Source organism: Hylobates moloch, unplaced genomic scaffold, assembly GCF_009828535.3.
Source record: "Hylobates moloch isolate HMO894 unplaced genomic scaffold, HMol_V3 SCAFFOLD_4, whole genome shotgun sequence".
Lineage (NCBI taxonomy): Eukaryota > Metazoa > Chordata > Mammalia > Primates > Hylobatidae > Hylobates > Hylobates moloch.
This window is the reverse complement of record NW_026652279.1, coordinates 140,667,107-140,694,734: the sequence shown is the minus strand read 5'-3', so window position 1 is coordinate 140,694,734 and position 27,628 is coordinate 140,667,107. Positions and strand designations below refer to the sequence as shown.

At 37.9% G+C, this 27,628-nt stretch overlaps 1 long non-coding RNA gene across 1 annotated transcript in view; it reads left to right on the top strand.

The window, feature by feature from the left end:
- LOC131383328 (uncharacterized) overlaps positions 1-27,628 on the top strand; it is a 50,899-nt gene that overhangs the window by 11,346 nt on the left and 11,925 nt on the right. The window contains exon 4 of the long non-coding RNA XR_009213303.1: positions 1,525-1,688. This is a non-coding gene — a long non-coding RNA (uncharacterized LOC131383328). The remainder of the gene's footprint in view (positions 1-1,524; positions 1,689-27,628) is intronic.

Here is a 27,628-nt window from a genome sequence, read left to right as displayed (position 1 = left end):
AGCTGGCCCTGGCCAAGTTGAATTTTCGCTTTGTATCTTAATTTCCTCATTGTAAAATGGAAGTGAAAATATCTACCTCACTGGACTGGAGTGAGGATTTAATAAAATAATGAGATACCTAGAATAAGGTCTGCAAATAGTAGGTATCCAACAACTGGCAGCTAGAAACATGACTCCTGTTGAGAGCAGACAATTCAAGTCAGTTCCATACATTTCAGGAGTCCAGACTAAGGTATGCAATGTGTCTCTTGCTTTATCAAAATCATCTTAGGTTGTACATATGTGGCATGTCCTGAAGATAATTTTAGCTTATAAAGTACTAAAATCAGTGAAGGAAGACAGGAATCATTTGTGAAACATGAACTTTTTCTTCTGCGCACAATCTATTTGCTAACCTCAGAAAGGTCAAGTCAAAAAGTTCAATTTAAGGAATACTAATGATTTGTCTTTGGGGAGAACCGTTTTACTTTGTTTATCTGAAAAACAAAATCATATCTTTAAGAAATATAGACTTAACAACTCATTATAAATAAAAGCATCTTCAGATTCAACTAAAACTAATCTAATTATCAGGGTAAGCATCTGGGGAAATAAAAGGCCAAACCTTTTCAGCTAGATTTTTTATGAACTTTTATAAAAAACTAGATTTAGATTGCCTCTAACTTAAAATATTACTATAACCGTAAATAACTTTTAAATTATCTTCATAATTTTAATAACTAAAGTTTTATAATAAACACTTTTCTGATGAAAGAAATTTTGAACATACAAAAGGTAGACAACAGATTTATTTCAGGTCTTTTTTTCTAAGCATAGTTTTTTGAGGGAAGAGGAGAGATTAAACATAATGAATAATTCTCTATATTCAATTTTATGTCCTTTTTTCACTTAACTTCATCATATAATTACCTACATGGGATTTTTCCAAAGTGATGAGAAACTTCATGAACACATTTTTAACAAGTACTTAGTCATTCTCTCTTAATCCTTCTCTAAGCAAATTATTTCAAGAGCAATAGTATAGCAAAACAATTAAAAAAGGATTGAAACAAATTTCTGGGTTAAAATTCTGTCTTCCACCAGTTGCTAGCATAAACTTGGGGAAGTTACTATTTCTCTATGTCTCAGTTTCTTTGTTGAAAAATGAGAATGTTAATGGTATACCTAGCTTTTAGGGTTGGTATAGGGGTTAATATGTTAAAACATATAAAATGCTTAGAATAGTGCCTCACATATGGTAAGCATTCTATAAATGTAGACTTGTTATCATTAGCTATTTAAAATCCTTGGTTTGATATGTAAATAATGAAATCTTAAAATAAGGTAGATGAATAATGAACTAACTACACTTAAAATCTATATCATTATTGTTGTGGACTAAATTGTATCCCATTAAAATTCATGTGTTGAAACCTTAACCCCTGAGTGACTGTATTTGAAGATAGGGCATTTAAGCAAGGTAATTAAGTTTAAGTGAGGTCACAAGGATGGGGCGCTAATCTGATAAGACTGTTGTCTTTACAGGATAAGGAAGAGACACCATAGATTTCTCTTTCTGCATGCATGCACAGAAGAAAGTCCATATTAGGACACAGTGAAAAGATGGCCATCTACAAGCCAGGAAGAGAGGCCTTATCAGACACCAACGCTGACAGCACCTGGATCTTGTACTTCTAGCCTCCAGAACTGTAAGAAAATATATTTATGTTGCTTAAACCACCCAGTCTGTGGTGTTTTCTTATGGAAGCTCTTCAGAGTAGTACAGTTGTTTATAGACAACTTATTTATAATGCTTTTTCAGTTTAAGTTTTAACATCAAGAAAGTATTTGATGTCAAATAGTATAACTACTAATCCCTGATTTTTTCATTTATGGACTTTTTAATTTTATTTTTCACTTGTCAAAGGGATGTATATCTTAGCTGAAAAACATAATTTGTCAAGGCCAGGCATGGTGGCTCATACCTGTAATCCCAGCATTTTGGGAGGCCGAGGTGGGTGGATTACCTGAGGTTGGGAGTTTGAGACCAGCCTGACCAACATGGAGAAACCCCGTCTACTAAAAATACAAAATTAGCTGGGCATGATGGTGCATGCCTGTAATCGCAGCTACTCCAGAGACTGAGGCAGGAGAATCACTTGAACACGGGAGGTGGAGGTTGCAGTGAGCCGAGATAGTGCCATTGCACTACAGCCTGGGCAGCAAGACCAAAATTCCGTCTCAAAAAAACAAAAACAAACAAAAACAAACAAACAAACAAATGAAACATAATTTGTCAAATCTTCCAAAGAAAAGTGCTTAAACATATAAATGATAATCAGTAAATTTAAATATTTATTTCCCAGTTGCATTAGCCACTCAACAGTTGTACTAGCCACTTTGTTGCACTGGTCAGTTGAATAGCCATATGTGATTAGTGGCTACCATATTAGACAGAGCAGATAGAGTACATTTCCATCATTGCAGGAAGTTCTATTGTACAGAACTGTACTATGTCTGTAGCCAGAGAGTGGCATGCTTGGATTATGCATCATTTCAAGAGTAGTGTGTTTTTGTCACAATTTTATGCAACTCATCATGCAATATTTAGACATTAAAAATTGTTTCTAGCTAGGCAAGGTGATGCACAACAGCAGTCCCAGCTACTTGGGAGGCAGAGGCAGGAGGATTGTTTAAGCCCAGAGTTCAAGTCTATCCTGGGGATGGAAGGAAGGAAGGAAGAGAGGGAGAGACAGAGGGAGGGAAGAGGAAAAACTTGTTTCTAGTATGAGCCAAGCTTAATATCATTTGAGAATAATCAGTCATCTATGGTAAGAATAAAATACAAGTAAAGCAATATGTGAGTACAATATACAGGTCTTATTTTACATTTTTCTTTTCTGCATTAAGTGAAAAACAACTCTCAATATACTTACCAATGTAATCTTTTCAAATAATAATTAAACAGATTTAATACAGCTTTTTTTAAAAAAAAAAGTCTTTAAAATTAAAAATTATAATTTGCCCTAGCTACTCAAGAGGCTGAGGCAGGAAAATCACTTGAACCCGGGAGGCAGAGCTTGCAGTGAGCCAAGATCATGCCACTGCACTCCAGCCTGGTCGACAGAGCAAGACTCCGTCTCAAAAAAAAAATTAAAATTTGCTCAGAAGTAAAGAGACCAGTATAATAAACCTTCATGAATCTATCACTCAGTTTCAACGATTATCAATTGATTAGCAATCTTGTTTCATCTATAACCTCCCTCTTCTCACCACCTACCCTCCACTGGATTGTTTTGAAGCAAATCTAAGACATGATATCATTTAGTCTGTAAATATTTTAGTATGTGTTATGGTCTGAATAGTTGTGCCTCCCCAAAATTCATATGTTGATATCCTAATGCCCAGTGTGATGATATTAGGAAATGAGACCTTTGGGAGGTGATTAGGTCTTGGCTGAGTTCTCATGAATGGGATTATTGCCCTTAAAAAGGGGCTCTAGACAGCTTTCTTGCTTTCTTTCTGCCATGTAATAATATAATGAAAAGTCTGGAACCAGGAGGAGTGCCCTCACCAGAACCCAACCATGCTGGCAGTCTGATTTTTGTATTTTCAGCCTCCAGAACCATGAGAAATAAATATCTGTTGTTTAAACCAGGGGTCCCCAAACCCCAGGCCGCGGACTGGTACCGGTCAATGGCCTGTTAGGAACTGAACCACACGGCTTGAGGTGAGCGGTGGGCAAGCAAGCATTACCGCCTGAGCTCCATTAGATTCTCATAGGAGCGTGAACCCTATTGTGAACTGCTCATGCAAGGGATCTAGGTTCCTCCTTATGAGAATCTAATGCCTGGATGATCTGGGGTGGAACAGTTTCATCCCCAACCATCTCCTCACCCGCCACCGTCTGAAAACATTGTCTTCTACGAAACTGGTCCCTGGTGCCTAAAAGGTTGGAGACTGCTGGTTTAAACCATCTAGTCTATGGTACTTTGTTACACAGCCTAAACTAAGACAGCACGTACCGCTAAAATATAAGAACATTTTAAAACATAATCACAATATCCATTATCATAGCTTGAAAAAAAAGCCTAAACAGTAATTCTTAATATTATCAAATATATAGTCATTAAATGTGACCTTTTGTAAAAACAAAAACACTTAGTTTTTCTGACTTTACCACAAAATTTCAAGGTTGGGAAGTACCTGTGATTATGTCATCAGTTTAAGGTAGTGACCTTAAATTGGTAGTGATCATCTGATGTTAGAAACACTATAGATCTGGAACTTAAAAGTTGAAGGAAAAAAAAAAGAAACACTATAGATCAGTATTCAGGAAATGAAAGCAGTATGTTTTATCTATCATTTGCCAACAACAACAAAATGCTTCAGAAGCAAACTGAAAAATTATCAGTAGAAACAAAAGTACTTTAAGCTATCCAATTAATCAATTTAGGTAAAATAATCCTAATAATAAAAACAAGTCACCCCTTCACACCCACTAGGATAACAACTGAAAAAAAAAAACAGAAAAATAACATGTTAATGGGGATTTGGAGAAATTGGAACACCTGTGCATTGTTGGTGGGAATGTAAAATGGTACAGCCATTGTGGAAAATAGTATGGCCAGTTCTCAAAAACTAATATAGTAATAGAATTACCATATAATCTAGCAATTTATTAATAACTTCTGGGTATATAAAACTCCCAAAAGTGAACACAGAGTCTAGAAGAGATATTTGTACACCCATGTTCATGGTAGCATTATTAAAAATAGCTAAAACATGAAAGAAAACTAAGTGTCTTTTATGGATGAATGAATAAGCAAAAAGGGGTATATACTTAGCACATTATTACTCAGAAGGAAATTCTGTCACATGCTACAAGATGGATGTATATTGAGGACATGATGATAAGTGAAATAATTCAGTCGCAGACAAATAATTCCATCTATATGAGGTACTTAGTCAAAATCATGGAGACAGAAAGTAGAAGGGTGGTTGCCAGGGGCTGTAGGGTTGGGAAAATGGAGGGTTATTATTTAATGGGTAGAGTTTCTGTTTTGCAAGATGAAAAGAGTTCTGGAGATGGATGGTGATGACAGTTGTACAATAATATGAATGTACCTAATACCACTGAACTGTACACTTAAAAACAGTTAAGATGGTAAATTTTATGTTATGTGTATTACCACAGTAAAAAAAATTGGAGGGAAAAAATAATACTATCCTATTTGCAACAGAAGACAAATCTTGTTACATTTTGTATTTTAATTTTTTTTAAGTGCTGGCATTTGTAAAATTGATTATATGAACTTTGAAATCTTGTCCACTTCTAAATCTATATCCTAAGTTTCAGTTGCCTTTAGAAATTTTAATTTACATTCCAACACTTCTTCCCTCAGAAATAACTTGTTGGCTTTTAGATATATACATATATATATATAAATATATACATATAAATATATTTTTTTGAGACAGAGTCTAGCTCTGTTGCCAGGCTGGAGTGCAGTGGTGCAATCTCGGCTCATTGCAACCTCCGCCCCCTGAGATCAAGCGATTCTCCTGCCTCAGCCTCCCGAGTAGCTGGGACTACAGACATGCACCACCATGCCCAGCTAATTTTTGTATTTTTAGTAGAGACGGGGTTTCACCATGTTGGCCAGGATGGTCTCGATCTCTTGATCTCGTGATCCGCCCACCTCAGCCTCCCAAAGTACTGGGATTACAGGTGTGAGCCACCCCCGGCCTTAAATATTTTTTAATTTAATCATTCAGTGGTTCATTTGGGCATTCTTTCTTTTAACAAGCACCTACAACAGTCTATTAAATATTATGACCTTGTGGTATATAGTGAGGGCCACAAAAATGAATCAGATACCTTGTCTGTTCTCAAGGAGCTCACTATTGGTAGTAAGGGCAGACAGGCATGTGAGTAATTCCTGTGTCTTAAAGGATAAGGAGGACTGGGGTTAAGAGGTGGACTAAAGGTTTTCCAAGTAGAAGCAGCTTTGACGTTGTACAAGTAAAACCTGAGAAGCAAGAAGGTGCAGTGCCTGGAGAAATTGCAGGTGATTAAGTATTCTTGTGGGGTGGGGAGTGATGAATGATTGGGGTGCACAGTTAGGAGTGGTGACATAAATAGGAGCTCTGCTAAGCATGCCAAGGAATTTGGATTTTATCCTGAAGGCAAAGAGAAATCCTTTAAGGACTCAAATTAGGAATGTGACAAGATGTATGAATTTATGACGTTCAAATTGAGGATCAGTTGGAAGTGTGTTGCAGGAGAGTAGAGGCACATAAGGCATGGTAGAGCAACTGAAAGAGAGCTACAGTATTCCTAGCAGGATTCATGCTTGCCTGAGCCAGAGCAGAGCCAGTGGGCACTCAAAGGCAGAGACACAGCCCAAAGGGACTGAGGAGGTAGAACTGGCTAGGCATAGGACAGTCCTTCCCTGGGATTTAGTAGGTCTGGAGAGGGACCTTAAAGGAATAGTTTAAATAAATTTCCCAGGTAATGCTGATGATTAGTCAGGTTTGGGACCCACCAGTGCACACTGCTTCTCAAAGAGCTTGAGTGTCCAAGAAAGAGTGACAGAAAGCCAAGAGGGGCCTTTGGTTAAACCTCAAAGAGCCTGGATTGTTCATGTGCCAAAGAAAAAGAAGCAGCAGGGAGTGAGAAGTTGGAGATGAAGCTACACCCCTGAGTAGCTGAGTTTCTGGAATCCATGCAAGGGAAAGATTTTTCTTTCTTTCTTTCTTTCTTTTTTTTTTTTTGAGATGGAGTTTGGCTCTTGTTGCCCAGGCTGGAGTGCAATGGTGTGATCTCGGTTCACTGCAACCTCTGCTTCCTGGGTTCAAGCATTCTGCCTCAGCCTCCTGAGTAGCTGGGATTACAGGTGCCCACCACCACGACTGGCTAATTTTTTGTATTTTTAGTAGAGATGGGGTTTCACTATGTTGGTCAGGCTGGTCTTGAACTGCTGACGTCAGGTGATCCACCCGCCTCGGCCTCCCAAAGTGCTGGGATTACAGGCATGAGCCACTGCGCCTGGCCCAGGGGAATAATTTTCAACAGGAAGAAGACCTCAGATCTGAGATAAGAAGAAATGGCTCAGGGATAGAAAACAGGCACCGACATTTGAGGAGAGAGGGTTAGGGAATAGGCTGAGGGAATTCTACCTAAGCTCTCCCTGCTTCCCCTTTTCCCTTTTCTGAGAAAGCTAAGATGTTTGAAAAAACTATAAAGGTCATGGAGAAGATGAGAGGGGACTCATAAAAGAGAAAGGAAAGTGCTATTGCTAAGCCAGCAAAGTGGCACATGTGTATAGTCTCAGCTACTCTGGAGTCTGAGGCAGGAAAGATCTCTGCAGGCCAAGAGCTTGAGTCCAGCAGGAGCAACATAGCAAGATCTCTGTCTCTTACGGAAAAAAAAAAAAAAAAAAAGGTGAGGTAATGTCCTGTTGAGGTAAGGAACTTTATATTAGTCCTGGTACCAGTGGGCACAATTGTGTGATTTTCTTGATGTAAGTTCACCCATTTCAGCAAATAAAAATTCAGTTCACCAGCTAAATTTGAATTTCAGATAAACAATGAATAATTTTTTTAGTATAAGTATGTCCTATGCAATATTGCAGATATAAACTAAAAAAAAATTCCTTAGTTATTTGAAATTCAAATTTAACTGGGCATGCTGTATTTTATCTGGCAACTTTATAGGGGAACTTGAAAAATCAGATGTGAAGATTATGACTTAATACTTAAAGTTGGAATTTATTATGCAAATCATCTTCATTTATTAATGTTTATTTATTTGCAAGCATGATTCACTGCTAGTAGCAGCCAGGGCCATAAGCACATACTCATAACATGGCAACAGACACAAGCGGGACTGATTAGGTCATGAAAGCTGAGCTGCATCTCTCCTCCTACTTCTGTCTCATTTCCCGAGACATTCACATTCACCTCTGACCCCAGAAATCAGCATTTTCTATCCCAATCTGCCTTGACCATGCTGGGGTCCTTCAAGCCCATATCTCTGTGTTTATCATTAAGCTTTAATTCTCATGAGAATTATAATATTTCTCTCCAAAAAACCTCACCTTCATGACTTAAATTATCTTTTATGTAAAATGTAAGACTTTGCAAAGGAAAAGGTACATTTTTCATATTTTATTCTATATCACATTTTAGTTCTTAGAACACCCTTATAGGAAAATATGTTAATTATCAGATCATTTTTTTCTAGGCTAATTATTAGTGATGTAATTTTTAAATGATTGGATCAAGGAAAGAGTTGATCCTTATATATAGGCTGGCTTCATTCCTTATATATATTGTACCAATTTGGAGATATCCTGTGATCCATCAACTTACAGAATGACAAAATACATATATATCTGTACATATTTGTGTACTAAATGCAAAACATAAATGAATGGCAACCTGTTTTACTTTCAGAACTCAAAAATCTTAGTTTCATAACTTGAAGTTAATTACTCTCACACAAACAAACTTTAAGGAAACCTGCATTCTACTGGCTTTGGCATATCTTTCACAGGGGCAAAATTGAAGATAACTTAATTTTGGAGCCATGTTTTGATCAATTAAACCATCATTGTGATGGCAATGTTAGAGTCCTAATTTACAGTTATGAAAGAGACAAGCTATCAAACCAATATTGATTCTCTTCTTCTTACCAGGTAGAAGATATGATCAGCTAAACTACTTTTCACAGCCTCCATGGCAGCTGAACACGAAACTTCTAGAAAGGCTTCTTAAGAGAAGCACAGCCAGATTGCATGAACTCTTTTTTACTTTTGTCCCTTTCCCTTGCTTCTTACCTGGAACTCAAGCATGGTGGCTGTAGCTCCAGCAACCACCTTGGACCATAAGAACACCTTAAAGATAGAAGCATGCTACAAATTACACAGTAGGAATGTAAGAAGAGGCTGGGTCTCTGATAAGTATGGTACCACCCTATGGGGTACAGATCCATTAAGCCTCAAATTTCTTTTAGTTGAGACAAAAACAGTTAAAGATCATGTTATTTTTGTTGTTTGTTACTAGCTACCAATGTAAGTTCCAACTGATAGAGCTGTTAATGGTAAATTTTAAAAAGATAAGTATTGCTTGGCTTAGTAATAACAGTAAAGCTTATTGAGTGTTTACTGTGTGCCAACTTCTGACATACTTTCTAAAGGTTGTCTCATTTAATCATCACAATAACTCCATAAAGTAGATACTGTATTTAGTTCATCTTTCATATGAGAAAACTGAGCTTAGGAGTAACTTGCTCAAGGCTATAGCACTAGAAGGTGGTGGTGTTGAACTCAAACCCAGACAAGTTTCCATAAGAGCCCTGGCTCTTAACTTCTCAGAGGTGGAAAGAATAACATTTTCAATGACAGAAAGCAAAGTACATTTTACAATGTTTAATAGATCAGCCATTTGTTTGTACGTCGTTGAGTATTTTTAATGAGTCTTACTTGTTAGTAGAAGCTGATTATGTAGAAATGAATAAGACATGTGTCCCATCTTTGTAGCTCTTGGTTTAGGGGAGAGAATGTTTAGGAAATATTTGTTATATCACTAACATCTACCTCAGCACCATAGGAAAAGTAAAAAAAAAAATCTACTGAATATCCTTAAAATTCTACTTTAATCATCTTAAGTAAATTATGAGATAGGGAAAGTTTTTCTTCAGGGCCCTCACAACCCCCATCAGTCCTATCACCACCTTTAGTTATAGGCAGGGCTATTGCATACAGTTTTGCAAGATTATGCAATGATGGATTCTGGGGAGAGCTGTTCACATCCATTGTCTTCATTGAATTTTGGTATTTATCACCGTGATGTTCTGGCTGATGGCAGTAAAATGTCTTGAGAAAGGGAGTTGTTTTGTTTTGTTTTGTTTTGTTTTTTCCTAATTTGCACAAGGATACTCTTTGGACTAGTGGCAAGTCTGGTTATATGCTTCTGCTTCCCACTTCAGGCACTCTGGCTTGTGATCTTCCACTGAAAGCACCCCCAACAACCCTAACCCCAATCCTATTCCAACCTTAACCCAACAAGCTCTGTTTCAGAGAGCTTACAATGTGTTGGAATTAACTCTCTCATCTGACAAGTCAATGAAGTCCATAAACTCAATCACAGTAAAAATAGAAATTAGTCTGCATTCTTCGTTTTCTCTCTTGTCAAGACACCCTTGTATAGTCAAAGTCTTAATTCAGAAGGATGTAGGGATGCGTGTTTGAGAGAAAGAGCTCTTACTGAAGTACTGTAATAACAATTTTAAAATTATGGTACTCCTGTAATCCCTTGCCCAATTCCATCTCATTCCCCAGATGAAAGTATTTTCAACTGTGATCTGAGAGACCAAAATGGATACCCCTTTACCAACTAAGATGAACTCTAAAGTTAAGAAAATGAAAGGTAACTATGGGTGGAAGATTCAGGGCCCCGCTGCATGACAGATTTCTAAATTCCTAGGGCCACAAGAAGAACCACATTCTTGTTAAATTCCATGTAGCGGCCAGGCACAGTTGCTCATGCCTGTAATCCCAGCACTGTGGAAGGCCGAGGCGGGCGGATCACTTGAGGTCAGGCGTTCAAGACCAGTCTAACCAACATGGTGAAACCCCGCCTCTACTAGAAATACAAAAGTTAGCAGGGCTTGGTGGCAGGCACCTATAATCCCAGCTACTCAGGAGGCTGAGACGGAAGAATCGCTTAAACCTAGGAGGCAGAGGTTTCAGTGAGCCAAGATCACGCCACTGCAACAGAGCGAGACTCCATCTCAAAAAAAAAAAAAAAAAATTCATATAGCTCCTATCAGACCCCTCCTAACTCTGATTTACAACACTGATCGGACAGAGGACTGGCCTTACAAACATTCTTTTCTAATAAGAAACTGCAAACCTTGAACCAGTTTCAGCCAGCTTAGAGGCTGAGCACAAATTGTCTTGTGTCTAATAGTTCACCTTTTGACATAAACAACCAAATTTGACTTCATTTTAATGCTAAAACTCCCCCCAAAGTGAATATGGGATGTATGTTACATCTATGTTTACCTATTGCACATGTGTTTGGCACCTCTCACAGATATGTGTAGCTTTTCCCCCTAAACCTGCTAAATATGTATGGCTCTATTGTGTAATATGGGCACTCTGAGGCATCAAAACCAAACCTAACCTTCCCTCCTCAAAGAGAGACCACCTTTACTACATGCTGGAGACTATCGCTTCCTGGTTTGCAAAATGATATGACTAATAAAGCTCTTCTTTCTACTATTTAGCCAAAAGACTTTGGATGACACAACTCATATGGGGTTGTTTTGGTATTTACCTCCATATTTCCAAACAATCTGCTTATACTGACATGTCTTGTTTATCAATTTCAAATTTATTTATTAATATCCTATTAATAATAAATATGGATGGACATCTCTTATACCACCAATCCCACTTTCCTTATATCTCTCACTCTCCCGAGATAGTTAATTCAATACTTCTCAGAGGTAGAAGGAATAACATTTTTAGTGACAGAAAGCAAAGAGGATTTTACATTGTTTAATAGATCAGTCATTCAGTTGTGAAACTGTCATTGAGCATTTATTATGAACCTTGCTCATTAATAGAAGTTGATTATGTAGAAATGAATAAGACATATCCCATCTTTGGGAGTTTTAGCTATGCCAGTATTCAGTGTTGACATTTTTATGATTGGTAAATGTTGACCCTCAGAGCCAAGTTCTTTCATATAAAACATTGTTGTTCCTAGTGTTAACAATTGCCACATTTTGTCATTTCTTAGCATTAATAAATGCCTCATTTCTTGATTTCTCATCAAAAATTTTTATACATGCTCCATCACATCTCTCAAATACTTATCAATATTTTCCAAGTGCTCAGATATATCAGATAATCTGTCAATTCTATTTTTTCCTGGAGGCTCTTCCCAGTCCTCCTGCTCCAATCTTGAGTTATTGATTTCTGGTTTGTTACACAGCGGTCATGTAGGACACCCTTTCACTATTATGTGAGACTGTCCTTTGCCTCCTGCCTGCATTAGATCTCTTCCTTCTTGTGGACCCTGGAGTCCTCTGTCATGGATACTCCTTCTTCTGTTGGTATATATTCTCCAGTTGTTTCCTACAAAAGTTATATGTTTGAATTATGTGTCTTTGAATGTCTTTATTTACCCTCATACTTGACCATTAATTTGTCTAGGAGAAAATAATTGTCTCACAAACATTTGAAGTATGGCTTCATTTTCCTCTAGCATCCTCTAGGATGGCAAATTGCTGCTAGCAAGTCTGTTGCCATGTGGATTTCTATTCCCTTGCATATGGATTAATTTTAAAGTGATTTTCAAGATTTGTTCATCTTTGATGTTCTGAAATTTCATGACCGTATGCCTTGGTGTGGATCTTTTTAAATTTACTCTGCTCATATCAGTGGCCTTTCAATCTGTAGGCTCATTGCCTCAGTTCCAAGAAATTTTTTCTCTTTTTCTGGACTCCTCTTACTTCAGATGTTCTTACAGTTTGATCATTAGAATCTGTTATGTTTTCTCTACTAATGTCTTTTTATTTGTTTTTTTTTCTTCTGTTTCTCTGGGAGATTTGATTAACTTTAATCTCTTCTCTGAAAGGTTTTCTTTTACATATTATACTTGTAATTTCTGAGTGCTCTTCTTTGTTATTTTTCATTTTATCCTGTGTTTATCTTTTTTTTTTATGGGTGCAATATGTTGTGGAAGGAAAGATATATAATAGGATAAGGTGTTTGGAGATCAGGTTAGGAAAAGATGGTTGGCAGCCTTCTTTAGAGAAATCTGAGGACTTACTACACTAAAACACTTTCTATGAAAATACCAGGAATAACATAGAATCATACTTATTACTTCTCAAAGTGGCTTCAGGACTGTGCTTGTTTAATGCTGTGGAATAATGATACATTTTTCATTTAGATATAAGGCAAATCTGTAAATTAGGTTATAACAGGCATTAGATACTCTAATGGACTGGATAATGATTTCTAACCAAATAAGATTATTTTCCTAGTATTGGGCTCTCACCAACACCAAACAATCCAGTTAGATTTCAGTTTGTCTTCCAATTTTCTGGCTGCAGGATTCCTTAAGTTCAGAAATAATTCAGACAGCTTTGCAGGGGAGAGAAAAATGGCTCCCCTCCATCCTTGTAGGTTCTTTGGCTGGGCTACAAATTAAATTGACATAAGACAGATTAACTGAAGAAAAACCATTTTAGTTATGTGCATATGCATGGGAGTCCCAGGAAACATGTGACTCGAAGAAATGCCAGATGATTGAAATTTATATAGCATCCCGGGGCTTCTTGTGGGAGGAAGCACCAAGTTATGGAAGGGTGATGGGGGAAAATGTATGGTAAATGAAGTTTGTCTTGTTATGCAGAAAAGTCTCTCAAGAAGTAAAAGTTGTCAGGAGCAGCCCTCTTCACGATACAAATACTTTTGATAACTTAGATTTGTTTTATAGATGTAAATTTCTCTTACACAAGGGACGCTTTTCAGAGCTACTCCTGTGTCTGTAGATTCTCAGAATAACCAGCTCAAAATATGCCAAAGAAGCATATTTTGGCATGGCATATTCTTGTCTCCTCCAGTCATATTTTGGGATGGTATGTCTGAGTCCCAACAATGTCATAGAGATTATAGATATTTGCTCAGTTTTCTCAGTTTCAAGAGACACATAAATGCACAATAATAATTGAGATTCACAAACTTTATCACACGGAATGATTTTCCTCAGTTTCTTGTTTATGACTCTTATAACTGGGTAAATTTTACACTCTGTAGTTTGCTTAGGTTTTTTGTTTTGTTTTGTTTTGTTTTCAGATCTGTCTTAAAAGAACAGCCAGGTAGGCAAAACCCTTTGTACCTTATCTGGCCGTCAAGTTAAACTTGATTAGTATCTCTCTCTTTCCCTTCCCATAAATGATCTAACTGTATTAATTTCTCTTTATGAAGTTCTACACCAGCTTGAGCTGGGACAAACATCATAGACTCATGCTTCATTCCAGCTAATGGACCAAAGTTTCTATACAGGTGGAATTGCATTAACATGAAGCTTAGTGGCAACTGGTGTGTTGTTTAAGAAGAATAAGGGAGAGACAGTCCAACCTTTTCCTTTGAAGACGATGGAGGCTGTTATGTGCTGATAGTGTAGATGCAGATCTCAGGTCTGTCTTTCGAAGTGGCTGAGCCATTTCCTCTCTTGCTGAAGAGAGCCTCTGCCCTGAGTCACCACCCTGTGGTTGCTAGGGGCTTGTTAGCTGCGTGGTAACCCTCTCCACCACCACCTCCCACACACTGAGTTCTGGGGAATTGCCCCAATTTTCAGCTCTGCTGAGGGTGGTTTGTGACTCATCTTCTTTTCTCTTTAGTGACCTTTTAAAGGTCATTTCTCTTGTAGGGCTTTTTTTTTTATTTATTTGAACACAAGCAACAATGGTCTAAAACCAGTAAATTCATTTTGCATACCATTTATATAAAATTGGCTTTCTATTCTGCTTCAGATAAAATATTTACTTTCCATTAGGGAAAAAAAAGTGCAGGATGATCTTATTTCCTATGGGACAGTCAAGATTATATTTCCCAAAAATGTTATCAGTAAGTGTCCAAAACAAGGTAAAGAGCCACAATCCTAGGAGTCTTATTTAGAACCTGTTTATTCCTAGCTTTACATACAATACCTTCCCTGGAACGAATAGGATTGCCAATGCAAGCAAAGTTGAAGCATCCAATCTTTGCAATATTTTGCAATAGTAAGTAATTTTTTTAATCTTTTTTAAAAATTTGTATAAATTTAAGTGGTACAAGTGCAGTTTCATTACACGGATATATTGCATAGTGATAAAGTCTGGGCTTTTAGTGTAATGATCACCTGAGTAATATATATTGTGTTCACCAAGTAATTTCTCAACCATCACTTCTCTCCCACCCCCCCACCCTTCCAGGTCTCTAAGATCTGTTACTCCACGCTCTATGTCCATGTGTATAAATTATTTAGTTCCCACTTATAAGTAAGAACAAGCAACATTTGACTTGTTTTATTTAAGAATTTAATCCTAGTATATATGTTTCTTTGTTTTATTTTATTGTTATAGTTTAAAGATGTTATCACTGTTAAATGTCCTCCACCTTTTAGAATTGAAAACCTCCTTGCCAATATTTCATAAGTCAGAATTCTTGGCATGCTGATTAGCAATTTAACTCCCCATACAGAGGAGAATATATATGGATGGGATATGGAAGATGTGCCTTTGCTATGCACTTAACTCTTATCCCTAGTAACCAACTGGGCTGGAGAAGTATAAGCAGCCCACTTGTGTTGGAATATAAAGTGTGAAGGTGAGAATGGCCAATGATATAAGAGAGACAGCATTAAGGACCTTACATTTTTGTCATTTCATTTTGAAATGTATATTCTTAAATTTAGGAAATTTGTAAAGTTCAGGGGAAAAACATATAAGACTTTTATATAATTCAAGAGAGTTAAAAACTACAGAAATATATTTCTCATTATATAACTCAAATGGCACAGTAATCACACTAATACTGAGTAGATGCTAAGTAAATGCTCTATACTAGAGTTTTATTGGTTTAGCATATGTGTGAATGTGAGAGTGAAGGGGAAATATCAAAAGAAACAATATGATTCAGAGTGTACTTTTTGGTAATCTCACATTTAAAACTTCATAGTTTTATTATGTATAGACACATGCACACACACACACAGACATGTATACATCATGAAAATAAAATCACATAACCAAGGCAACCCTAGGAGTCCTAGGATACCAAATGCCTAAATAATAAACTGAGATTAATTTTTAAATACCATACACAGCAAGTTGTTTCTTTCCTTCCTGCTTGCCTCCGTTGTTCGCACCTTTCCTCTCTTCTTTCTTCCTTTTCTGTTACATTTGACAACAGGAAGGAAGGAAGGAGGGAAGGAATGAAGGAAGGAAGGTAGAGAGGGAGGGAGGGAGGGAGGAAGAAAGGAAGAAAGAAATGGGAACTTAAAGAGGGGTGAAGATCAAATTTGCATTCCCAACCCTGGCATGTGAATGTAGTTGGTCCGAGCCAGCCACCCCTTGAGCGTGTTTGCAGATTGGTCATTGTTGCATAGTGCCAATGAGAAATGATTGCAGTGCCAGTGTACACGGATAAGGGCAATCATTTTTATGGACCATGTAGCAAGATTGTGTCTATGACATTAAAAAACTGTACCCAGGACCGGGATGATGATCCAGATAGCATAGTTTGCTTAAGACAGGTTTAGATGCCATATAAGTCATCATACAGTTTGTTAGGAGAGCCCTACTTAACAAGAAATAAAAACTGACAAATTCAATATTTCTGTGCTCTCTCCCAAGGCCTTGGGAAAGGCTCATGCAAGTGAGAGATTCTAAAGCTTAAGCTTAAATATTCCTCTGCTTCAATAGGGCACGTTCTTTGATGTGACACAACCTTCCCATGGACGATTACAAAACTATTGCCACCAACTGTCTTAGTCCATTTGGGCTGCTATAACAAGATACCTTAGACTGAGTGGCTCGAAAACAACAGCAATTTATTTCTCACAGTTTTGGAGACTGAGAAGACCAAGACTCAGGTGTCAGCTCACTTTCTGGGTTACAGATGGCATCTTCTCCCTGTCTCCTTGCATGAGGGATGGGGCAAGGCAGCTCTCTGAGGTCTCTTTCATAAAGGCATTAATAACTTCCTAAAGCCCTTACCTTCTCATAACCATCACCCTGGTGATTAGTGTCCAACATATTAATTTTAGGGGACACAAACCTGCAGACCATAGCACCAACCAAGCACATGTCCTCTGGGGGACTCAAGAAGCCACATTCTCTGCTCATCTGAGCCACACAACATCAAAAAATGATTTCGGTGACAATTTTCTCTATTAGCCCAAGATGGTCACATAACTAATACCTCTCCAGACGTATAGGATAGAAGTTAATTATTTGTATATCATGGATGTATTAGTACAATAAGGACTAATTCTCTCATGGAACTAGTTGAGAAAGACTCCTTTATTCGCATATCTTGTTATTCTTTGCTGAAAATGTATCACTGGAAGTTATACAATCAAATGTATAAAATACATGTGTTAGAGTACTGACTGGTGGTACTCTTCAAGCCAATTTCTGTGAGACTAATTTGTCACCCTGGACTATAGTCCCAGAAATTGGGGTTACTCAGATTGGGCACATATAGGCAGATATAATCCTCTGGTTAGTACTAGAAGAGCAATGTCAGTCACTAGGGCCAAGAGGCAAAGATGAGGTCATAAACAGGAAGTGAGGAAAAGCAGCAGGAACCATGGTGGTCAGGAAAGAAAGTATCAAGTCTAAACAAGGAGGCAATGTTGCAAACCTGTTCTTAACGGACCTAAGTCCCACGGTACAAACATGAACTTGACAGAATGAGTCCCAAATGAGAGTCAGTGGTGTGCTGACACAGAGAAAGGATAGTCCTTATTACTTATTCTCATGTTTTCCAAAAATGGAGAACAATCTTTTAATGAACAATCATGAAATAAATATTAGTCAAGAGTAGAAAGTCACAATTAAAGAACAGGTTGCAAAGAGCATATATATAATCTGAATGAAGTCTGCTAACTTGCATAAATTCCATGTCAGTTGTGAGATGCATATTAGCTATACCAATGCGGAGAAGGGCATCTAGGAGGAATTCTCAGAAAAGGCAATGCTTAAGATGAATCTTAGAGATGAATATAACATTTCAGGATAGATTAAGCAGGGTAAGGACAACAAAGTAATGTGAATAAGAACTTGTGTATCAGTGTACTTGAGGGACTGTGAAAGATGCAGGAATAAAATAAAGATTATCTAACATTCAAAAGAGGTAAGAAGATCATTCCACACATTTCCCAAGGAGGATTCTAAATTGGATTATTAAAGAATGCTTCAAGGTCTTCTAGTTCCCAGCATGGATTAATTTGAAAAGATCAACACATCTTAATCTCTCTAAATCCTGCTTCGACCATTCATTACAGGCATTAGAGAGTGTGCCTGTGTGCTTGCAGAGGGAGTGGTGGGAAGGAGAGAAGGAGAAGAGGAACATTGACTAAGGGGCTGCAATGAAAATTAGTGCAACATGACACTGGGGATTGAAGCAGGCAACAGAAAGCCTATAGCAATGAGAGATGTTTAGGCCAGATGATTAAGAAAAGAAAAAGAAAAAATTTACGAAGTTTCAAAAATACTAGAAAAAGAGTAGCAGGAATTGAAGGCAGAATGAGCTACCGAAAATATAGATCCCAGGAAAATAATAGCACATGCAAACAGTTTGGGATGAAATAGGAGGAAAGGGTGAAAATGGGAGAAGATAAACTCTTACTCTAAAACATTGGTTCTTAAAGTTTGGTTCCTACACAAGCATACATGAAAATTTGTTAGGAATGCAAATTCTACTGAATTAGAAACAGGGTGGAATCCAGAAGTCTGTGACTTGATGAGCCCACCAAGCAATTCTAGTGCACACTGAAGTTTGACAACTGTTTCCCTAGAGTATCAGCTAGAGTTTGCAGCTTGTTTTAATGGAATTAAGAAGCTCAGTGTAATTCCAATGGCCAGTTTCTGCCTTGTTATGTGTTAAAATTGTTTTTTAAAAAAAAGCCATCCAAAATCTTTGCCCTGCGTTTAGAGTCCAGGGATCAATCACAAATCCTTTTGCTAAAAAGATTTGCTACACAAAAGAATGCCAGTTTTTTCCTAACCACTGAGAGTTACAGTGCTTTTTATAGTTCTGAAAATAAAAGACCTAAAAAGAGAAAACTTAGTGAACTTGCTGATGATTCATTTGTATGAAAATTTAGTGAACTTGCTGCATCAAATTTTATTGACCAACCAATTTATGAACCACCATCAATTTTCACTCCAGCTATTGTATTATGACTTTTGGCAATTATTTGCAATAATATTTCATAAAATCTTAACGCTAATTCAAGTATCTAGGTTCCTATTGTGTATTTCATAATAGATAAAGTCAGGTTTCATAGCACATCCTCTTCTTCTTCTTGGGGACAGGAGCTTAGAGAAAAAAACACTACACACTATAAAACAAAATGCAATCTGATTTAGGACTTGTATTTCTAACCTAATAAATCCAATGAGCAAAAGACAATTTACTTGGAAAAAAAAAAATACATGATTTCCTTTTCATAGGGTTTATGAGTCAGGGTCCAGGCGGGAAACAGAATCACAGCAGTTATTTAAAAGCAAAAGTTCAATATAAAACATTGTTAGTTGAAGGTGGTTATCTGTGAACATGGGCAAAAGGAATACAGAAGTATCAGGTGTAAAACAGCAGCTACCACCTACCTATTGTCTGTGAAAACACAGACAATAAAGGAACTAAATAAGTACAAAGAGAAGGCTGCTTCCTGAGCCCAGGCTGAGATTTTGATCTCTTCAGATGGGGAGCCGCTGCCATGGAACGCAACAGCCTGCTGGTGGTGAATGAGGTTGCCAGAGTGGAAGTTGGCTCTGTTCTATAGAAGAGGCTTACAGGCCGGGTGCGGTGTCTCAGACCTGTAATCCCAGCACTTTGAGAGGCCGAGGTGGGCGGATCACCTGAGGTCAGGAGTTTGAGACCAGCGACACCAACATGGTGAAAACCCATCTCTACTAAAAATACAAAACAAAACAAAATTTAGCCAGGCGTGGTGGCTGGCGCCTGTAATCACAGCTGCTTGGGAGGCTGAGGTGGGAAAATCGCTTGAATCTGGGAGTCAGAGACTGCAGTAGGCTGAGATCGCACCACTGCACTCCAGCCTGAGCGAAAGAGCAAGACTCTGTCAAAAAAAAAAAAAAAAGAAAAGAAAAGGAAAAAAAGAAGGCTCACAGTTGCCAGAAGGAGAGAAGGAGTGGGCAGAACAGTGCTGCTCAGAAGTGGCTTCTGGTAAGGAGATCATGGGCTCAGGGTACGACTAGAGCTCATCTGCACGGCTGGCTACTGGTCTCCTGTTCTGAATAATACTATTTAAGGACTGGAATCTGGAAGGGGAAGGGTCTTCCTGCTGCTATTTTCCTGGCATGGTTACGCCTGTGACCACTACTGGCGAAGTCTAACATTCCCCTGGTAGGCAAGTGGGAACTGTTGAGTCCAGCTGCAGTATCATAAAACAGGGCAAAGAATAGTGCATTTGGAGCTGAGAGACAATAAATTGATAACTGTACATACAGCCCACCCTTTGGCTACGTAGCTTCCACATACAGTTTTCTACACACATTTAAACTTCTACTCAAAAACAAAACCACTCAAGTTTTCTACCCAACCAGATGTAGCTATCTTTCATACATGTGAAGTTCTGACCTTCTTCCCAAAATGAAAGGACACACTATTCTAAGGGTTATGGTCATTCAAAGTCCCACCAAATACTCTGTTATCTAAAGGCTAAATTGTAAATGCGACCTTCAGAAACTTGTATGTAAAATAATAAATGAAAGAGAGGGAAGAAAATCACTAATACATACAAATAAATGCATACACATACCAAGCAAATAGAAAATATGCCAAGCCTCTACAGTCCTTATTTCTGGAATAGGCCATGAGGCTGTAATTACTATCTACATTATTCTTCAACTATCCTTTCCATATTTCCCTTGCTTTCAGAAAAATACCAATGGGCTGAGCCTCTTTACCTGGTGTAATAACCCAAAACCATGGGTAAGATATTCATATTTTATAAAGTTGATATAAAATCTTTTTCTAATAGATGACATGGATCACATATTTGCATACATAATACATAAAGTAGACAATATTTCCCTTCTTTCCTTTTTCTCAGAAAGTTATGACATGAACTTCTGATGATCCTAATCTTTTTTGTTTATACCAAACTTTCTATATAGTTTGTCCTTTTTATTTTTTCACTAGTTACAAGGCCAAAGTTTGTCAGTGTCAGTTTCTCATATAAATGAAATGGCTTTAATTATAATTACAACAATGAAAATTAGTCTTGTGAAAAACACTTCCAGAATTTTTCTTGCTAATATCACACTCAATGTAATTTTATAATTTAATATTTACTATTTTATTTTATATTTAATATTTATTATTTAATATTAACATTTAATATGTATGCTGAAAATATACTATATTTATAAATATATAATATTTATGCTGAAAATATAATTATCTTGTTTATGAAACACATGATACCTGTTTCAAACATTGTTAAATGTTTCCATTACAAAAAAGAAAAAGCCCAGATTAACTTTAATCAGAGAGTTCTGTATTCTATTTATGTGGAGAGTTTAGGAAATGAAAACTCAGTTTATCTCATCAGCCTCATTAATATTTGCTTTTCCCCAGATAGAATGTTAATATAGCTTATAACAACTACTGAATTGTAATTAGTATATATGATTTTCCAAACAATAGCTAGAAAAAGGGTGATTTTATAATTCATATCTTTTATTTTTAAATAATTTGTACTTTTAGCATATAAACTTGATAAAAGTCAAAACTATAAGACCAATATAAAGAAATATTATGGGCTGAATGTTCTTCCCTCTAAAATTCATATATTGAAGCCCTACTCCCCAGTATCTTAGAATATGACTGTAGCAATAGGGCCTTTAAAGAGGTAACCTAAATAAGGTCATATGGGTGAGCCCTAATCCAATAAGAATAATGTTCTTATAAAAAAAGGAGGATAGGAGACAGACATGTGCACATACACACAGCGAAAAAAGACCAGGTGAGGACTCAGTGAGAAAATGACCATGTGTAAGCCGAGGAGAGACCACAGAAGAAACCAGCCAACCCTGCGGATACCTTGATCTTGGACTCCTAGACTCCAGAACTGTGAGAAATACATTTCTCTTATTTAAGCCATAGTCAGTCTGTATTACTTTGTTATGACAGCCATAGCAGAATAGCCAAGGAGTTTTTGACATTTTTCTCAACCTGTGTTGAAAATGCCTACTATATACTACACACTATGAGAAACACAAATGTTTTAAGGGATGATTGTTTCACTCACGTTTAGAATATTCATACTTACTGGGGTTGAAGACCACATTTGTAGATCTTATATTCTCTAATAAACAGATGAGAAATTTGAGGGTTTTTTTCCTTCATGATGGCTAAAATACATCTGATAGTGTTTGTTTGAACTCCAGTACATAAAATCTTTCAATAACATGTACATATAGCTTATTCACAGAAAAAGTATTAATGAAAGACAAGATTTTTTTCAGTTCAACTGCACTATCACAAGAAATAGCAAAGCAAAAGCAGTGAAACTTATACTGCCTTTAACTGAGAATATCCTAGTAATTTCCAAACAGGTGCTTATCACCAACTGAACACCCACTGAAAAATAATAATTTGGGGCCAGAGGACTGGTAACTAGAACTGAGTAGAGAACAGAGTCCAAGCACCAATGGAACTATCTTCCCATCTGAATATCCAGGATTTTTCTTTTCTTTTCTTTTCTTTTTTTTTTGAGATAGAGTCTCGTTCTGTCACCAGGCCAGAGTGCAGTGGCATGATCTCGGCTCACTGCAACCTCCATCTCCCGGGTTTAAGCAATTCTCCTACCTTAGCCTCCCGAGTAGCTGGGACTACAGGCACATGCCACAATGCCCAGCTAATTTTTGTATTTTTAGTACAGACGGGGTTTCACAGTGTTGACCAGGATGGTCTCGATCTCTTGACCTCGTGATCCACCCACCTTGGCCTCCCAAAGTGCTGGGATTACAGGCGTGAACCACCGTGCCCGACCTTTCTGTTATTATAAAACAGGAGTGGTTCTGGTATTTGTTATTGTTCTGAGGAGTAATTACAGAGAATATCTCTCCAGTAAGAAGTTTTAAAGCTTATACAACTGCTTTTATCCACTCAAAATAAAAAAGAAAAAGGAAAACCTGGGGTATTACTTAAAAGAAGATACGTTAGTAAATGAGAGTTTTGTCTGTTCTCTGTGGATTGGTACAAGCTGTATAATCTGTTCCAACCCACTCATCTACATTACTCATCTCTATCACTGAATAATTGAAAGTTAGCCTCACTTTTGGACACTTACTGCATTGTCTTCTCATACATTCTTAATTCTGTATTGCTAATAATGTATTAGCAATACGTTGTTGATAATGTACCCCCTTATGTTAGAAATAAATAATTAATCAAAGGTGCTAAACTCTGGGAATATGAGCAGTCAGCTTTGCTTTCCTCCCTAAGTATTGAGTTCATTACTTTTATTACTTGAGCCAGTGGTTAGAGTTAGCCCATTCTCTGCTGAATATTAAATAAGCATTTGGGGGAAGCTCCTTCTGGAAATGAACTAATTAATTTTATCATAAAGGGACAGAGGAAGATTTACAGACATGTTTATTTATAGTACTTGCTAAGAAATGTCCCCAACACGTACTTATTGCTGAATGTGAAGCATTCTTAGGCTTTGTCTCTACCTTTTATGATTAAATTAAACAAGATTAATTCCATTCATTCATTCCGTCAGTCCACAAACATTTGATAAATGCCTGTGGTAAGATATCGTCTACATTAGGTTCCCTAGAAGCAGAGTGTGAGATGGGGATTCTTATTTATTTATTTATTTATTTATTTAGAGACAGAGTGCAGTGGCTTAATCTCAGCTCACTGCAACCTCTGCCTCCCAGGTTCAAGCAATTCTCCTGCCTCAGCCTCCCAAGTTTTCAGGATTATAGGAATGTTCCACCATGCCTGGCTACTTTTTGTATTTTTAGTAGAGACAGGGTTTCACCATGTTGGCCAGGCTAGTCTTGAACTCCTGGGCTCAAGTGATCCACCGGCCTTGGCCTCCCAAAGTGCCGGGCCTGTCCTGCAGACCCTGGCTGATGGATGAAATGAGTATTCAGACACAAGTATGCAGTGTAATAGCAGCTAGGTGACTGCCTGGCTCTAGTGGCCAGGGAGCAGCCCCGAGAAGCTGGAGCTGCTTGCTTTTTTCAGTGCAGGCATAATGCCAAAAGCCTGGAGCAAACACAACCTATAGGTAATTAACGTTTATTGTTCCCCTTTCAGGGAACATCATGCACACAGATGATCAAAGGTCAGTTCCTGGTCAACATAAGTAAACAAGCCTGTTTAAGATAAATTCCCCTACACTTCCTTGTACCTACTCCTTGCCCTCTGCCTCTCGGTTGTAGAACAGCTGCCTTCAGCTCTTCTCTCCAGGGGCTCTGCAGAACCTTCCAAACTTTCAGAAGGTTTGCATCCTTTCCTTATAGTTTTTCCCACCACTCTGACCAATTTCCTACACCTAAGTGCTGGGATTACAGGTGTGAGTCACTGTGCCCCACCCAAAATGGGGATTCTTATTTAAATGATTAGTTGAGAAAATACTCTCAGGAGAAGTGGGGGTGGGAAGCAAGAGAGTGCAGGAGGAAAAACCTTAGCAAGGATGTAGTCTCATTAGGACACTGCTTTCAGGCCGGTCCAATGGGAAACTCTGGTACCACCTTCAGGGAAGGGAGTCACCTTTTGTGCCTCATGTCAGTCAATTATTGGAAGGGGTTATAACCCTTGAAGGTGTGGCTGCTCTAGTCTTCTGTTCTACTGAGAAGAAGAGACCAATTCTCCTGAGATGGTAACACTTGTGAGTTGTTAATAGCAAATACTCATAAGAGCTAACGAATAAACCAAGGCCAGGGCACCAACAGCGTCCACTAGATCAGGGGTCTCCAACTCCTGGGCCATGAACCAGTACTGGGCTGCACGGCAGGAGGTGAGTGGCAGGCGTCGTCTGTATTTACAGTCACTCCTCATCGCTCACATTACTGCCTGAGCTCTGCCTCCTGTCAGAACAGCAGCAGCATTAGATTCTCATAGGAGTGCAAACCTTATTGGGAATTGCTCATTGAAGGGATCTGGGTTGCATACTCCTTATGAGAATCTAGTAACTGATAATCTGTCACTGTCCCCCATCACCCCCAGATGGGAACATCTAGGTGCAGGAAAACAAGCTCAGGGCTCCCACTGATTCTACATTATGGTAAATTGTATAATTATTTCATTATATTACAATGTAGTAATAATAGAAATAAAGTGCACAATAAATGTAATGTGTTTGAATCATCCTGCAACCATCCCCACCACCTTGGTCCGTGGAAAAATTGTCTTCCACGAAACTGGTTCTTGGTGTCAAAAAGGTTGGGGACCACTGCACTAGATGACTGTGTTAGATATGATAATGACTTATTAAATTTTACAGGTAGAAAGTACCATAGAGATTATATAAGAAATTACCACTCCTTTTCCGTATAAGGACAACTGATTTGAGACACAGTACCAGAAGCACCCAACTTGGCATAATTTGGATTAAAGCACAAATCTCATTTCCAGCAAATGTAATTTTTATTATATCGTAATTCTTGTTTACTTCCAGAAACTTTTCTTTTGATTAATATATAGGTAGCAGAAATCTTATCTCTAATATGTTTCAGAGAACTAAAGGACTAGATAATATATTTTGGGACTGAGTGTTGTAAGAGGAAAGAATTAACTGCTCATGAACAGGTAACTGGATGACTTCTTCCTATAATGAGTTTAAGAATTCAGCATCAAAGTTTATAAGAAAATGCAAAAAATAATAATAATAGAGCCCCAAACTGGACATAAGAATAAGAAACGAGAGATCAGTTTCTTCCTATCCTAAGTGACAAGGCAGAAAAACCCCAGGGCTGGAATAATGCCTAGAAATGGAAGAGCTGAAAGAGATATCTCATCACCAATTTTTTTTTAAACACCATTAAGTATTTTGACCATATTTTATGAGGTGGAATCTCGAAAGAGTGAGGATTCTATATTCAAAGCTTTAGAATTGACATAGACAAAACCAGGAATTTTCCTTTTCTCTTAAAATGTCCTGGCTTTATAGGTATATTTTTTGTGGTCTTTAAGGATTCTGTAACTATACCAAATAGCCAAACTGTGAGAGTCACAAATTCTATTTGTCTATCTGTTTATATCAGGAGTTTTTAACCTGGAGTCCTTGGATGTACAAAGGGTCTACCTGGATGGAATTCAGAGGGTCCTTGAATTTGAATGAGGAAAAAAATTACATCTTTATCTTCAGTAACATTTAACTGAAATGTAGAAAATCCTTCAAGTATGAATGCTTGCAAGAATCTTAGTCCCTATGACCTTGCCACCAATAGAAATTACAGATACTTTCCTATCACAGTGAATGCATGAGTGCATTAGATCTCAGCCTTCCTGTCTACAGACACTCATGCACTGGAGCTGGCCAACCAGAGTGCAATGCTGGGCCTGCAAATGGTGAAGCTGTATAACCTCATAATAGAAGTTTAACTCAATGGATTTGGATAATTTTCATATTTGCAATGGACTGAATGTTTGTGCCCCCCCGCCAAAAATTTACATGTTGAAATACTAACCCCCCAGTGTGATGGTATTAGGAGGTGGGGCTTTGGAGAGGTAACTAGGTCATCAGGGTGGAGCCTTCGCTAATGGAAATAGTGGCCTGATAAAAATATATGAGAGAGCTTTCTTACTCTCTCTCTGTTCTCCACCATGTGAGAATACATGAAGAATCCAGTGGTCTGCAATCCATACAAGGGCCCTCACCGGAACCTGATCATGCTGGCATCCTGATCTTGGACTTGCGGCCTCCAGAACTGGGAGAAATATGTTTCTGTTGTTAGCATCACTTGTTTATGGTAGTTTGCTATAGCAGTCCAAACTGACAGTATTTCTTGAGAGAACCTGTTTCTTTTTAAGCAAACTATGGAAGCTTTAATTACATTTATGGTAATATATTTTTAAGAATCAGGAGGCCAGATGTGGTGGCTCATGTCTGTAATCTCAGTGCTTTGGAAGGCCAAAGCGGGTGGATCGCTTGAGGCCAGGAGTTCGAGACCAGCCTTGCCAACATGACAAAGCCCCATCTCTACCAAAAATGCAAAAATTAGCCAGGCATGGTGGCACACTCTTGTAGTCCCAGATACTCGGGAGGCTGAGTAGGAGGATGGCTTGAGCCCAAGAGGTGGAGGTTGTGGTGAGCCATGATTGCACCACTGTACTCCAGCCTTGGTGACAGAGCAAGACCCCGTCAAAAAAATAAAAAAATAAATAAAAAATAAAGAATCTGTATGATCAATACTTGAACTAAAAACACCAAAAGCTAGAAGTCATCTGGCTTTTACATGACATGCACATTGCCTTATCAAAGTTTATTGTTCTTATTCATTTTTAGCAACAACAGCCTCACACTGATGAATACGGTAAAAATAAAATTTAACTTTGACTTGCCAATATTTTAAACCTATTGTTATTTAACACATTTTAAAAGCTCATATTTTGCTATCTAATAAAAATATTTTAGGGCCGGGCATGGTGGCTCATGCCTGTAATCCCAGCACTTTGGGAGGCCGAGGTGTGTGGATCACCTGAGGTCAGGAGTTCGAGACCAGCCTGGCCAACATAGTGAAACCCCATCTCTACTAAAAATACAAAAATTAGCTAGGCGTGGTGGCACATTCCTGTAATCCCAGCTACTGGGGAGGCTGAGACAGGCCGAGTTGCGAGATAAATGCCTGATCCAGCCTGGGAAA